Source organism: Pinus tabuliformis, chromosome 3_2, assembly GCF_031772625.1.
Source record: "Pinus tabuliformis cultivar Carrire ecotype Pingquan chromosome 3_2, CPIR1, whole genome shotgun sequence".
Lineage (NCBI taxonomy): Eukaryota > Viridiplantae > Streptophyta > Pinopsida > Pinales > Pinaceae > Pinus > Pinus tabuliformis.
In genome coordinates this window covers 1220019786-1220035210 of record NC_142302.1, presented here as the reverse complement: position 1 = coordinate 1220035210, position 15425 = coordinate 1220019786, and positions in this window count along the sequence as shown.

Sequence of the window (15425 nt, the reverse complement as noted above, 5' to 3'; positions counted from 1 at the left end):
ACTGCGGTAGTGCACAGAGATATGTTTGATGACTTTGGGTGGAAGCAAGTGTGTGAACTTGCAGCGAGTCAAGTGAGATGCATGGGGGTTCTAACACACGAAGGGGAAAAGGAAGTGTGCCCCTTAGAAGGCTATAATAGTACGCAACTTGAAAGGAACAGACGAGCGAAAATACATCACAAGATGAAATGCGGAATAGTCCACAAATAAAAGTGACGGGTTTATCCAACAACACACATTCAACAAGATTCATATAATTTCATATAAAATAATTCATAAGAAAATGTGTAAGTTAAAAAACATACATTTCTAAAGCAATGATAATAGTCTAACTACAATAAAAATATATGCATGAAAGCATGCTGGCTCTGTTATTATTATTATATGTGAAAATTCCATCCATACATACACCATTGACAACCACTAGCCCCAATAGTAGAAGCTTACAGTCAATAACACCTTCTCCTCCTAAGAAGTATACTCACTTTACACTGTGGAGAAGCCAAGGCTCGTCACAATACTCCCTAGCCTTCTCTAAGCCTAAGTCTAACAAAATCTTGGCTCCCAAAAGCCTATTCTATGAGTTATGAGGTTCTATTTATAACAAAGGGTTGGGTGACCCTTGACATTCCCCTTTGTGACTCTTTGACTAACCTAATGACTCTTCAACTTCTTTACAAATAAATCATTACATTACATAGTGATTGTTCACATTCCACTAATGACACTTGGAATTTCACTTACAACATATTTACCAATAATATACATTTTCCACATGTACCCATGTGACACAAAATAGGATAGAGACAGCCTGACAAGATAAAACACTATGACTCAGAAGTTTGGGGAAAGACCAACTCGGAAAATTACACTTGATGCTTCTCGGTCGCGTACTGATATAAGGCTTAGTACTGTGCAATGATGTCCTCAAACTCCTTGATGGTGTATTGATGATAACAGATTGTTGCCCTCATAACTTCAGGGTATATGGTTTTGGAACCTTTGTCCAACTCATCCTGAAGCATGTGCAACATGGTGTTAACCATGACAGGACCACCAATGTACTTATGCATTTTTTGTGCGCTCAACTCTAATTCATCGTTGGTGGCCTCTTGCCTTAGTGGCTCCATGTACCTGTCGACCTCTAGCTGGACATGGTTCTTGTGCTTAGCTTCAGTGAGAGAATCGATTGACGAGATCCTGTGAATTCTTACCATGACATCAAAAATCTTATACAACCATGCATGTGAAGCTTGTATGTTGCTGACAAATGGGGTGATATACTCATAATTATGGATCAACATCCAGATTTTTTCTTTGTCTATCTCTGTCCGCAGCTTCATCATCTTTGGCAAGTGAAGTGACACACCCTTGTACCACATTTTCCATTCTTGCACATGGGTGATAGTAGCATGTATGCCCCTGAGATTTTGGACAACCCTTTTTCTCCACTGTTGAAAGCCATATAGATGGAAAACCACCTTATGCATAATGAAAAACCCATCATAGAGCTTCTGAATGGTGGCCTCAAGAGTTGATACTACAACAAGTATTGCTTTCCTTATCTCTTCCATTGCGAAACTTGCAGATTGTTCTGCCTTTTTCCTGGATACTTGCAATTTATTTTCCATATGTTAATTTTATGCTAACAGGAACTTGACATTTGAACTCGTAGTTACTGCATAAGATATGGTGGCATTGGCCATGGCAACTGGATGCTTTTTGACATCTAAAACTATCACCCTTTCCTTCATGAATGGAGATGATGCATGATAATTTGGGAAGTTCTTTCTCCATGCTTATGCAATATTCTTCTACAACTAGTCAAATTATAGATTATAAACATCCATCACAAGATCATCATCAAGGATAACAACCTCTCGTTGCGTGCTCAGGAGTGTTCTGATGCTGGAGGTAGTGGAGACTGAGAAGTGACCTCAGGTGCTCTCGGCATGAGGTTAGTGTTTTGATCCTATGGCTCTTATCCTAACTCCATGTCCGTCACTTCAATCAATCGCTCAATCTGCTGAGAAAGCTCTTGATCCTACATCTGGTCACCCTCTTCTTCAGCTGCTAATTGTTCTAACTCCTCAACCTATATGGGCGTTGTTTCTCTATCATCACACCTCACCTTTATTCTTCTTCATGGTTCTTCTTCTCTCCCCTCTCTCTCCTTCTTAGGTCCCGCTCTTCCTTCAAATTCTTCTATGTTTCCTACAACTTCCTTTCTTCTTCTTCTAGCCTTTGATTTTCTTTCTTCCTTCGCTCTGCCCTCTTTATGTGTCGTTTCCTCTTTGCCTCCATTGCCAAAAGCCGCTTTATCAGTGATAGGATATTCTTTGAACTTGTAGCTTTGCTCAATCTCCAAGTTCTAGGAAATATTCCTCTTACCCTTGTCTTGTTCCGGTTTGTTGCTTATTGCTGCTATTGTTGTTGCTTCTTGCGGTGCTGCTACCTGCGGAGAAATTTTCCAGGACGTGGCTATACTAACTGGTTCATTGAGCTTGGAGCAGTTGTAACAATACCTCCAAGGGTCCTCCTTTTCTGAATGACATGTCCCTCAGATCCATGGATAGTACACCTTTGCATAGTGTTTCTTGCAAATATTGTGGGGGTCATATGGATAAAAGTCTTTGGTGCCAAACTCGAACTTCACTATTTCCTTAGCTTCAACATCAGGATCTTTCAAGCTTTGAATCTCGTACAATCTGATCTGCAAAGGAAGAGTGGGCCATGGTGCCTTCTTCCTCCTATGCAGCCTACTGATAACCCTATGGAGATGTGATATGAGATATTGCATGACCAACTTGTCCATGGCATACCTTGCTAGAACATGGAGAGGCTTGTCTCCACTAAACATCCCCATGAAGGTGCCACCAGGTTAGGTTGTTACACAATATTTTTTCACACCTCTTGTTCACTTCCTGTTCCATATCCTAAAGTTCCAAAACAGTGAAAATTGTGCAGCATATCCATTGTGATATACAAACCAAAACCTCCCTGAAGAATCAAAGGAAAACTGCCTTGAATTCATTTTGAAGAAGGTTAACTAAAAACCTAAATTTTAGCATCAGCTCATTTTGCTACACTACCTACTCGTGATGATGGCAGGTTGAACGGTTCCACCCTAGTGATTCCAGTGTAGGATTTGATAGGAAAACCCGTGTTGAACCTCTTTAGGTAGGTTTTCCCAAACTGGAGGAGAAGCTTCGTGCACTAGAACCTTCAATAACAATGAGTTGTATATTGGTTGTTGTTGATATGGTTGCGCTCTTCCATTTGGACCTCTTGAACTTATCATCATGGGCTTTCCCCTTGAGATGTGGACCTTCCTCCCTCTCCCTTCCTATAAATTCACTCCCTTCTATCCCCAAATGGTTGGTCATTGATTGTTGCATCCTTATGTTGAGATTATGCTTACATGCTAAGCATTCTATCTTGGAGAAGGAGTGGTTGAAGAGTCTTTGCTTGGACTTGGACATCCACCAAAAGGAGGTCTCCAACATCAAGGCATAGGTTGTATGCTTCCCTTTTTAACTCATTAATATATACATCTGATGTTCACTTTCCATAATTGTGTAAATGTTTATGCTTTAACTTAATAGTCATTGATCTATTAAGTAGTTTATGTTTGACGCATGCCATTTATGCTCTTGTATTTTTCATAGCTCTTTGATCTTCCTTGCAAGTAATTGGATGTGAAGAACATGTAAGTAGCGAGACCTGAAGCGAAAGAATCAAAGTAATATCCAAAGGATTGAGTGATTAGCATAAGAGCAAGGTAGGTTTCTCTTTCTCTCTGCATTTGTTAAACATAAACTAGGAAAGTGTATGCTAGTTTGTTTGGTTTGTTGCTAGACCCACTCATTGGGATAGAGGGATCACCTCTGTCTGCAGAGGGGATTTACCTTCACAACAAAATGGAAACTCTGTTGGGGATCATTATAGCCTCTTCATCCTCTTTTCTTAATTGATCTCTTGACTAGTTTGACTGACCATCATGTTCTCAGTTAGTTTGAATCTATATGGGTATGTACAATCACTGATTGCTACCTTAGAGTGCTAATTCTGGAAGTGTTTGTGCAAATATTTTTTTTTTTGCCTTATTTCTCACCCAACACAATTTTTTCTTTGACAGTCACGTTGCCAACATGCTTTCTCTTAAAACATTCGTATTGATCCCCTGTTTAGTGCCAGTTTGGCCATAACAACTGCGTTGATCTCAAAGATTGGCAAAAAACCTAGGGTTTCTCTGTCAAACTCCAGTGTGTCTGAGCCCCTGAGGTCTTGTCTTGTCCTGTATGATTGGATTTATTGATGTTTTGATTGATTACCTGATTTCATTAGCAAATTCTTACTTTTTTTAAATTTCAAGTGTTTGAGTGCAATTGGATTGATTTTAGGGTTTATAGGTCATTTGATTGTCACTTGCCGCTTGTGAGTGTCTTTGAGTATGTGGTTTGTTGATTGTTTAGGTTTGATTATCTGGTAAAATCATTTGAAACATTGATTTGCATTAGTTTTAGTTTGTCTTTTGCAAAGTTGCTTTTCATTTGTATTAGGTCATCTTGCATTTGAAACTCATCTTTGTTATTCATCAAGCATATATTACATTGCTTGGTTTACAAACTAAAAAGAGTGTATTTGTTTATCTATTCAAAAGAGAAAGTGAAAGACATTTTCATTGAGTGCTTTTGGATTTGATTTGGTGTTGCTTTGATTGGTGCATCGTTTGCATTAGGAGCCTTTGAATAAAAAATTTCATTTTTTGCTTTAGCTTAATTGCAGTAGAGCATATGAAATCAAAGAGAACATCATTTAGTTAGGGTGCATCTTAGTAAAGTAAAAGCTATTTTTTCTTTCAATAGATTGCATGTTGAATAGTGAAGGTGAAGTTAAGTTTTTCTTTTGCATATTTGCATTTGGAAAAGAAAAGTTAGTGGAGGCATATAGTTGCATTCTACGATTCAGGTGACATCATTTGAACCCAAAATTGAAATATAATTCAAGAACAACATTAAAATTTACTGAATTAACCTAAGGAGCATTTGGAACTTAACGTAAACATTTAGAGGTCTAAGCTAGAGATGTGCTCTGGTGTCTATAAACATAGCAACTGTCGTTAACTGCCTACATTTTATCCCGGGGGTGAAATCCCATTCCAGTACAGAAGTATATTGAAAGTTCTCCAATACTCTTGGGTATATCAGAGGCACTCTAGTATGGAAAGTATATGGGAATGCTCTCATCGAATGATTATGCATTAGACATTGCTAACATGGACTTGTGCTCCCGTATCATCAAGTATATATTGGTAAACCCCACTAGTTTGTTATCCTTTAGCCATAGGTAACTGAGTCAACCACCTTGTAGACGCGATATACCAAACACAACTTTCAGGGAGGTCGGCCATCGTACGTTAAGTCCTTGGTTTTAGCTAAGGTGTATATAATGGTTCACGGATACTTGGTAAACCCTCTTTCTAGTACACCCTTTTTTATTTATTTTTTGTTTTTAAGTTCTAAAATTTAACTGCCCATGATAACATGACTTACCTATGCAGTTATCCTTGGCCTCATATTGCCTAATTAATAGTAAATTTTAATTATAGGCTCAAATCAACCACCCCTTATTGTTTTTGAGAGAAGGTCATCGTGGTTGAACCACCGGTTCACCTTACATTTCCCCTTCATCATCTGACGCTGAAATGTCATCACAAGGAGTGCATCCTAAGATTTCATAGTCACTTGAAGACCAAGGTCTTGAACTTGGAATTATCCCGAGTATTCAACTCCTTGCTTCTCATCCTCCACCTTGAGACTCATCATCTCAGGAATCTGACCCAAAAACTCCTAAGAGTCCACAGAGGTTTGTATTATTCCCTCTAAATCCACTTTTTGATCCATTGGTCATATCTCCTCAACGATTGTATAGTCCATACGATAATCTTGGTGTGCCTTTGGAGTTATCTCCACCATCATCTCATATTCCCCCTCGCCAACTATTTCCACCCATGGCATCAGAAGGTGAGTTTCCAACCTCTCCTTGAGGTCCTCCAGAAGTCTTAACCACTCACACTCTTGGTGTTAGCGATGATACTAAATATGACTTTCCCCCTGAAGGCTTTCCGTATGTGGGAAGTGTACCACCTCCACCACTGCCTGAAAGCAGTGAATCTTTGTTTCCACCTAGTTATACCTATTTGGCTCAATTGGTTTAAGGTACTCCAAGTGCGTCTTCACTTTATCACAATCCCATTTGGTCGTTGGGCACCATGCCTACTTATAATCTGTTTCTTTCAAGCGCGACCTCTCACATTCCTGTCTTGACTATAGTTTATTCAGTTCTTATATAAACAAAAGTTACGGTTGGGACAATTAATGTCCCCATAGGTTCCTCAAGTCCTCCCTTAAGTGGACAATATGTGCCACCACCTATCCCACCGCATGGGTGGCAACATATGTACCTCCTATTTCAGGTTGAACTCATGTGAGTGCATGTCAAAATCACACTACTGGATCTAGTCAAAATGTTGGCAGTCTATCTTATTCTGGTGTATCATCTATTCCATCTGGATCAGGCCAAATCCATATCAACAACCTCTTTTGGCCCAAATACCCTACTAGAAACTGTACCCTTCGTATGGCTCACAACAGTCTCAAAATCGACCTTTTTCTCAATAGGCAGGCCCCCAAATGTAGCCTGTTTCAAATACCTCATTTGGGGCATCTGGTCAATTTCAAGCTGGAACTTATCAGTACCAACCTAGAACTCAACAAATTCCACAGGGAACTTTCCAAAAACAAAAACCTTATGTCCAACAAGGACCTTATGTGAAATAATGGCTTTATCAACAGCCATTGCAGCAGTAATGACAACCCTTGCAGCAACAAAACCAACCGTTGTATCAATAAGGTCAACCCTTACAACAACAAGGTCAACCCCTGCAACAGTAGGTTCAAAACTTTTATCACCAGGGTTAATAGTTGTAGCAACAACCTTATAATCAATATTCTTCACAAGATGTTTATCCACCTATTGTTCTCAACGGCCTATGATGGGTCGATATCAACCTTACCCTGGTCAAAACCCACCTTTGTGGGGGTAAAATACACCTTTGTATGGTCATAATACCTCTCAATGGGGGCAATATCAAACTCCTTATGGTAAAAATCTGCCACTTTGGGGCAAATACACATACCAACAAGGTTGGAATCCATAAGATGAGCCTTATCAAAGGCCTCCCATGCCTTTCAATCCACAATTTCTATTTATAGAAACGTTGGAACTACCGGACGTGTCAAGACTAAAAAATGATCTAATACTCCATTTGTCGTATTAGCCTTCGGTTCCTACTAAGATTCCTGGTGATTGTCCGAAATTCAAAGGAAAATCTGGAGAATACCCCTAGGCCCACGTTATGACATACCATTTATGGTGTTCATCCAATTCCCGAGTTGAGGACTTCGTTCGTTTACATTTTTTCTAGTGAACCCTAACGGGTGCTGCTGTGAAATGGTCCATTAAGTTACCTCAAGGTGGCTATCAAGACTTCAACTCTTTGGCAATGGCCTTCCTTACTAACTTCTAGTTACCAGTTCGATATGAAACTGGTACCCATCTGCTTACATATTTAAAAAATAATACTTATACCCACATCTATGATCATATCCATGAGTGGAGACGTTGGCGTCGCCTTATAAAATTTCCAAGGACATAGCTATGGGTGGTTGTGTAATTGAATATCAATCCACTGTCTATGACCAATATTTAGATTTGGTATATTCCCAATCTGGTACGTTATATGATCTCTTGCTTGATGCTCTGAGACCATCTATGGATCCAACATCTTCTAAACGTTTAGACGTACCACCTGGCGATGATATTATTGGGTTAGTGACTCAAACTTCTAGTAAATATTCTTCGAAGGAGAAATCCATTTAAACTACTGCATCCAAACGTCCTTCGAATCCCCTTCCAAATCTTGGTAAAACCTTTGAGGTTAATGTCATTTAGTCTACCATGACAAAATAAACCTCAAAAGGTAAAAAGAAGGGTAAAGGAAAAGCCAAATCTGATACCGCAAAGTAGGATCCTCAGAAATTGTCTTCTGATGATGCATCTAAACATAAGCCCAAATATCCTTGCCTCATTTGTGAGGAAGATCACTATAGCAAGGATTGTTCCCATCGTGATGAAGTTAGTCACTTGTTAAAAGACACTCAAGGGACAATGACTGTACTAAAATAACCTTTTCCATCACAACAAACCCAATTGGTAGAACAACCACAATCTTCTACATATTTAGTTCTCAGGTTTATATTTGTGGAACATTACCTATTTCTATTGCCACCCGGTCAATAGACTATTTAGCTCCTCCCAAACAGGTTGTGGAGAAAGAAGTTACTGATACACCTTCCACTTCTACTCCACCTAGTTCTGGTCCTCTTCATATTGAGAGACCCAGTAATGACTTCGTTATCCGACCATCTCCCAAAGGTTTCCTTTGGAAATCATCTTACAATACAAATGCGCAAGTTGCCCAACATTACAATATTTTTGATGATCTAGCTTAAGCGCCTTCGACGATGTCTGCCTTGGAAGTTCTCCAGAGTTGTCCATTGCAGTGGAAAGCATTACTATCCTTTATAGGAGGAATTGACCCTATTGATTCGAGTCTGATTACCTTTGACCTAGAAAATCATGTTCCACGTCTTCCACATCAACTTCCTTTTTAATCCAAGTCATTATAAAAGGGAAGATGATTCATCGGACTGTGATTGATGAGGGTGCTTCTACCTGCATCATGTCTGTCTCATGCTAGAAAGCTATTGGCTCTCCACCTCTCAACCAGTCTCCTAACACCTTAGAAGCCTTTGATGGCAGAGGATCTCATCCTTACGGTATTCTCACGAACTTGCCCATAATGTTGGAAGGAAAACCATTAACTTAGAAGTAGAAATCGTTGATGCCAATTTAAATTATAACCTTCTACTTGGTCGAAGTTGGACTCATGCTATGTTTTGCATGGTTTCTTTTTTGTTCCGTGTGCTCCATTTTCCTCATGAGGGGAAAATAGTCACCGTTGATCAGTTAGCCTTTTTCTCTTCTATCTCTTCAAATGGAAATGTGCCATATGTGGGAAATACTGATGTCCCTTATAAGAGTGTTGGGGTCGGTCAGATTCTTCTCTTATGGGAAATTTTTCCATCCCACCTCTAAACGTCACTTCTGTCAACATGATCTCCACTTCTCATGATACTTGGATCGTTCCTAATCCCGATCAAGTTGATTCTTTTGGAGATGTCATGCTGCTTAACCCAGAAGAACGAGCCTATCAAGCTATCGTTTTGGCTTCAGCGGTCACTTCTGAAAGTCATGCTACTCTTAGTATGCATCTAGATGCATATTCATAATCCCCTTGGCTTGGTTCTTGGGATTCTCCAGATCCATTGAACGAGACATTTACCATTGATGAGAGTATCATTGAGGTTATATCTCTTGAGGAAACTCCCTGGAATGATGCCCATCATTGTTCCTCTTTTCTCTCGAGTTTCAGAGAGATTTCATCATGTTTAGATATCTTTGTTTCCCGTACACTGACCCAACCACTTCAAACACCTATTCTGGTACTTGATGTTTTGACTGAGGGAAACATGGGGAACAATACTGCTACGATGCCCATTGAAATTTATGTTAAATCAAGAATTGTTGAAAACATCCATGTTGGGGTCTCTTGTTCTCCAGATGAGATCAAGATTTACACTTCCCTCTTTAAGGAATTCTGCGATGTCTTTGCTTGGTCATATGAAGAAATGCATGGCATAGATCTGAGTATAGTTGTGCACGAAATTACGACTTATCCAAACACGAAGCCTGTTCATTTGTGACTGCGCCTAGTGCACCCTAGAAAGGCAGCCACTATAAAAGGAGAGGTTGAAAAACTTCTAAAGGCTGGTTTCATTTACCCCATTCCATTGACAAATTGGGTTTCGAACATTGTCCTTGTGACTAAAAAGCAAGGGACTATTCACGTTTGTGTTGATTACCATGATATCAATCGGGCGTGTCCGAAAGATAATTATCCAACTCCTTTTATAGACCAGATCATTGATGAATGTGCTGGGAGTGAGATTTTTTCTTTTATGGATGGTTTTTCTGGCTACAACCAGATTAAAATTCTTCCCGCCGATCAACATAAAATTGCTTTTATCTGTGCATGGGGAACCTTTGCCTAGAAAAAACTCCCTTTTGGTCTAAAAAATGCTGGTGCTACCTTCCAATTAGTGATGTCTTATTTTTTTCATGACATCAAACACATCATTAACCATATCTTGATGACTTACCGGCTCATTCTACTAAGTGCCATGATCACCCTGACCACCTACGAGTGATTTTTCTTCGTTGTAGACACTACAATATTTTCTTAAATCTGCATAAGTGTGTCTTTTGTGTCAAATTTGGTTGTCTCCTATGGGTTGTGGTATCCAAGGAAGGCATCCAGATTGACCCCCTCAACGTTGAGGCCATTGTGACTTTACCCCCTCTATAATATTTACACCAGTTACAGAGCTTGCAAGGAAAGCTAATTTACTTCATCATTTTGTACACAATTATGCTAAACTTGCAAAGGGATTTACTCGTTTGCTGAAAAAGGGGATCCCATTTATTTGGGATGAAATCACTAAAAAATATTTCGATGCATTAAAGAACACCCTCATTAGTGCCCCTTTACTGCATCCCCCCAATTATCACCGCAATTACTTCTTGTACTTGGTTGCAACCGATAGCACTATTGCTATGGTAATGGTGCAAGACTATGATGTTGGAAATGAACACGTGATTTACTACTTTAGCCAAATTCGTATTGATATTGAGACTCGATATGCCCATGTTGAGAAACTGGCTTTAGCAGTTGTTCACACTGTTCAACGTTTTCGACACTATATTCTCTTGTGAAAACCACCGTGATTTTTTACTGCAACCCCATGACCTACATTCCAACTCGTCCGTTACTAGGGGGCAAGTATTCTAACTGGATTGTTATCCTTCAAGAGTTTGATTTGGAGTTTTCTATTGCCAAATCAAAGAAATCACTAGTTTTCTCCAAGTTAATTTGTGACCTTCCCTCCACAAACACATCCATGACTTTTGATAGTTCATTCTTGAAGAGACTCTCTTTCTCATCAACACTCTTGACCCGTGGTACAGGGATATTATTGTTGTGGGGAAAAATGCCTATGCAGGACGATCCTATCCACCTAAGGTGTGACAGTGCCTTAGCAACAAACGAATACAACTACACTGGTTTCTTCCTTTATAAAATATGAAAGAGAGGAGATCGATAGACTTACCGTTGTCTTCCGTTTGTCCCTCGATCTAGATCCTCTTCTCTTCGGATGTTCACAGCTACTTGCCTCCTCGCTTGCTCAAGAGAACAGCTACTTGATTCCACGAGATCACAAGAGAACAACTACCTGTGACAAGAGAACAGCTACTTGCGACAAGAGAAGAACATAACACAAAGGAAATTATACATATTCATAAATGATTCAGGATTAGAAGTAAATCAAATACACTAATGCAATCATACAAATACACCAGTATATAGGAGCAAACCAAGATACTTTATTTATAAGTAACAGGGTTCAGGAAGAGATACAACCCATAGGGCTCCAATCCAGCATCTCCTTCCCAGCAGAATGGAATTCCTTCTTCAGCTCCCTTCAAAGCATTAAGCACCCAATGATCCAGTCTCAAACCAACAACAATTCTTTACATTCACAAAATTCCAGCCTCTAGATCCCATGGAGGTGAGATACATATATAGATATTTGGAGAGAGGATGAGTCAGCTTGAGATCTGACTAGTGTCCTCTCCCTCTCTCAGTTCTTGAGTCCACTTGGAGGTTCTTGCTTCCACTTGGAGATTTGGAACCTCTTACTCATCACCAGTCGAATTCCTTGATGCAAGTGTCATTTTGGAAGCTTCCTGGGCATTGACACATTGAGGAATGAGCCTGCCACTTGTCCAATTACGCTCAGCGCAGGTAGCCTTTGTTGGAGTTGACATTCAACGCAGGTAGACAGTGGAGCAGTTGACATTCAGCGCAGATGCTCAGTGGAGCAGTTGACATGATCCAGAATTGGCTTGTTTTTTAGTGTTTTCAGGTGGAGAACTTCTGTGAATTGCTGTGGTTAGTTAGCCTTGTTCCTCTAGGGGTAGGAACAACATGCTTAGGGACTTTGGATCCCTTAGATTATGGACATTTCATGCTCAATGCTGTAAGGCACAAAAATGTCTATAACAATTGCCCCCTAAAGTATGAGGCCGTTTATCGGGTGAAATGCTTTATCCAGGAGGGTCCGAAGTTCATCTATCTGCTGGGAGGAGACCTGTAATAAAATACAATACAATACATTATGATTCATACTGCTTTCATGATCTAGCTGAGGCAGGCATTCCCATGCTCAGCTTTATAAATTCATTTTTGTACATAGAACAGATGATCGTCTAATGGTAGACTGATAATTTTGGCGAAATTATCATCCTTTGAGTAGGATGATCATCTGCTGCAATGATGTACATCTCAAATGTCTTTATTTTTCCTGAATATATATCGCAGCCCAGATGGATGAAACTAGATCCGGGGTCTTCAAACTCGATCGATCTTCACTCTAAGTACAAGTCGATCCATGTGAGAATTGCGCTGAAGTCGAACATGGAAAGACATCGCTTGATTACCGGTCAATGATGTAAACCATTAACAAGCGCGAGAGGAATCACCGATAATGATAATGACCCTCAAGGTACTGCAGTACAATTCACGTGGTGTGAATAAAGGACTTGGCGTCGAACACCACGCAAAATCTTCTGGTCGAAGGTCATTGATGTATACCTGTCGCAGGAAGTGAGAAACTTGCCATTGAGGCATGCAAGCTTCAAAGTACTGAAGGGGTTGTTCCTAGATCAACTTCTTGGATAATGAGCTGATGTCGACAAGAAGCGATCCGTCAAAGGAGGGCCTTGATGAATCCCACATCAGTGACACGGAACGGAGCTAATGATTTTAATGGAGGTGAAAACAATCTGTGACATATGATTCAGGGTGGCGGTCATGAGTGGATGAAGGATAATGTATGGCAGTGGATGGGACCCGGTTGACTCTTTCTGAACGACTTCTCTTGAACATATGGCGACACTGATGCGATGGATTGGTAGCATTACCCCAAATATGGATGGTATGGCGAGACCATGGTGATGTGACCGATGAATGAGACAACCCAACCCGATTGTGGTACGGAGGAAAAGTGTCATGTTCAAGAGCGACCTGCTACCATCAAAGTTCTCTTTAGTTTTCTCCCAATTTTTCCCCAGTCATTGCTGACCAGTACCTCTTTATTTTTGTCAAGCTTGAGGAGGATAACATATGCTTGTTCTATAACCTGCCCTTCGGGCAAGCCCATCGCTATGTTTTAATGAGCCTAGCAATAGGGAAACTCGTTCTCGTCTAAAGACAAGTTTGTCGCTATTTAAAAATTTTAACGAGTCTAACGACAAGGATAACTCGGTCCTTTTCATTTTTAGAGAGTCTGAAAAGGTACATAAAGTCAACTCCAAAATTCCTTTTTCGTCATCTAATCCCTTAAGTCCGAAAAAGTATAAAACAATACAGAAGGGATGAGTTTTCGATAATCTTTAACGAGCCGAATAAAACAAGCGCTCGATCTTTTTGTGCAATAATCCCTCAGGTCCAAAAAGATTAAAATCTAGAGGAGGGATAGCACTTCCGGTCCTTTAACGAGTTGGAAGGCCAAGACTCGGCAATCTTTTCATATTTTACGAGTCAATTGAAAAGAGCTTAAAGAAGACTCGTCTTTTGAGGAACGAGTGATAAACAGGGATAGCAGCAGATTCCAGGTACAGGTTGGAATTTTCCAATCACGGCAGTGTCACAAGGATGGCTAGGTGAAATCACTCTTCGCAGCTGTTCCTCAAAATGGGTAAACAATCATATGGGGGTGAACGATCGGCCAAATGAAAAGTGGAGGTGGCAGGTGCAAACACGACCAAGGCTTTTATGGCTGATAAATTTACGATCACAGTGGTTATTTACCGGGATAGGTTCATTTTTTAGTTAAAAATGAGCTTAAACACTGGAGGAAACTTTGCTCACTGCTTTTATTTATTTTTTAACGAGCATGAAGACCACGTTAAAACTGCTCGGATCTTGCGTTTATTTTTTAACGAGCATGAACTTTATGCTAAAACTGCTCGATTACCCAGTCATTTGATAAGAGTGTCTCATCAAGATTATATTTTTTATGGAGCTTCATCTCACTAAGCTTTGCTCCCCATCCTTTCTTTATGCAAGTTCGGAAACGGCTAATCCTACGAGTTTAAAGGGTTAGACCTACAGGTTTAAAGGGAGGACCTAAAAATTTAAAAAATAAATAGTCGCCCCTTGCTTGCATTCCAAAAGGTTTGCATGCCCCTAGGTGTAAAACAGAGTTTCAAGGTTACCTCTACTTACCCTCCACCAAAACATTTGTTTTAATCGAGAGAGGCTTACCTCTTTCAGGTTACCCAAAGATTGTCTCGTTAATCTTTCAAACAAAACACTTCCTCGGCAATGTCTACCGAAATAGACAAGGGTGAATGACTGGTGCCAAACACGTAACTTTGACAAAAGAATCTTATTCCAGAACAACCCCTCTTCCAACCACGGACGGGGTACGGACTAGTCATATTCTCCCGCGGAAACCTACCCTATACCCAAAGTTTTCCTGCCGAAGCAGGCCAGGACGCATGCCCCCTGGGTTCCAGTCATATCCTCCCGGATTACTCGCGCTCATCAGGAGGACGGACCGTGGGTTGAGACACTTCTTGCGTGTATAGACCATTTAGGGATGGTACATGACTATTTGCGATGCGTGATCCGGGAAACGAAAGTTGGTCCACGAGCTTGACCATTCTTCCTTCATGCGGAAAACACAGTACTTTAAAGAGTGAGGAGACTACAGCTCCCATGCAATATATATAGTCTCGTCCAAGGAGTAGGTTATAATCCAAGGGTCCTTGAACGACCATCACGTTCATTTGAACGGTCTTCCCTTTCAATGTTATAGGCACATTGGGGAGGATCCCTAAAGGTCGACTGGTTCCTTTATCAAAGCCCGATAGATTTCTCATCTCAGGCAAAAGCGCTGGTGAACCAAGCGCTTTCCAAGCAATAGAGGAAAGGATACTCACAGATGCCCCCTCATCAATGATAGTGCCAGCCATTACCATTCTGTATATTTGACAAATAATTCTGAATGGTATACTGGCTGGCAACCGGGGTCTGCCTAGTTGGTTCCAGTCAAAGGACACAACTAGGTTGCTTGGTGGTGGGACCGAATATACGGCCGGATAGCGCTCTGATG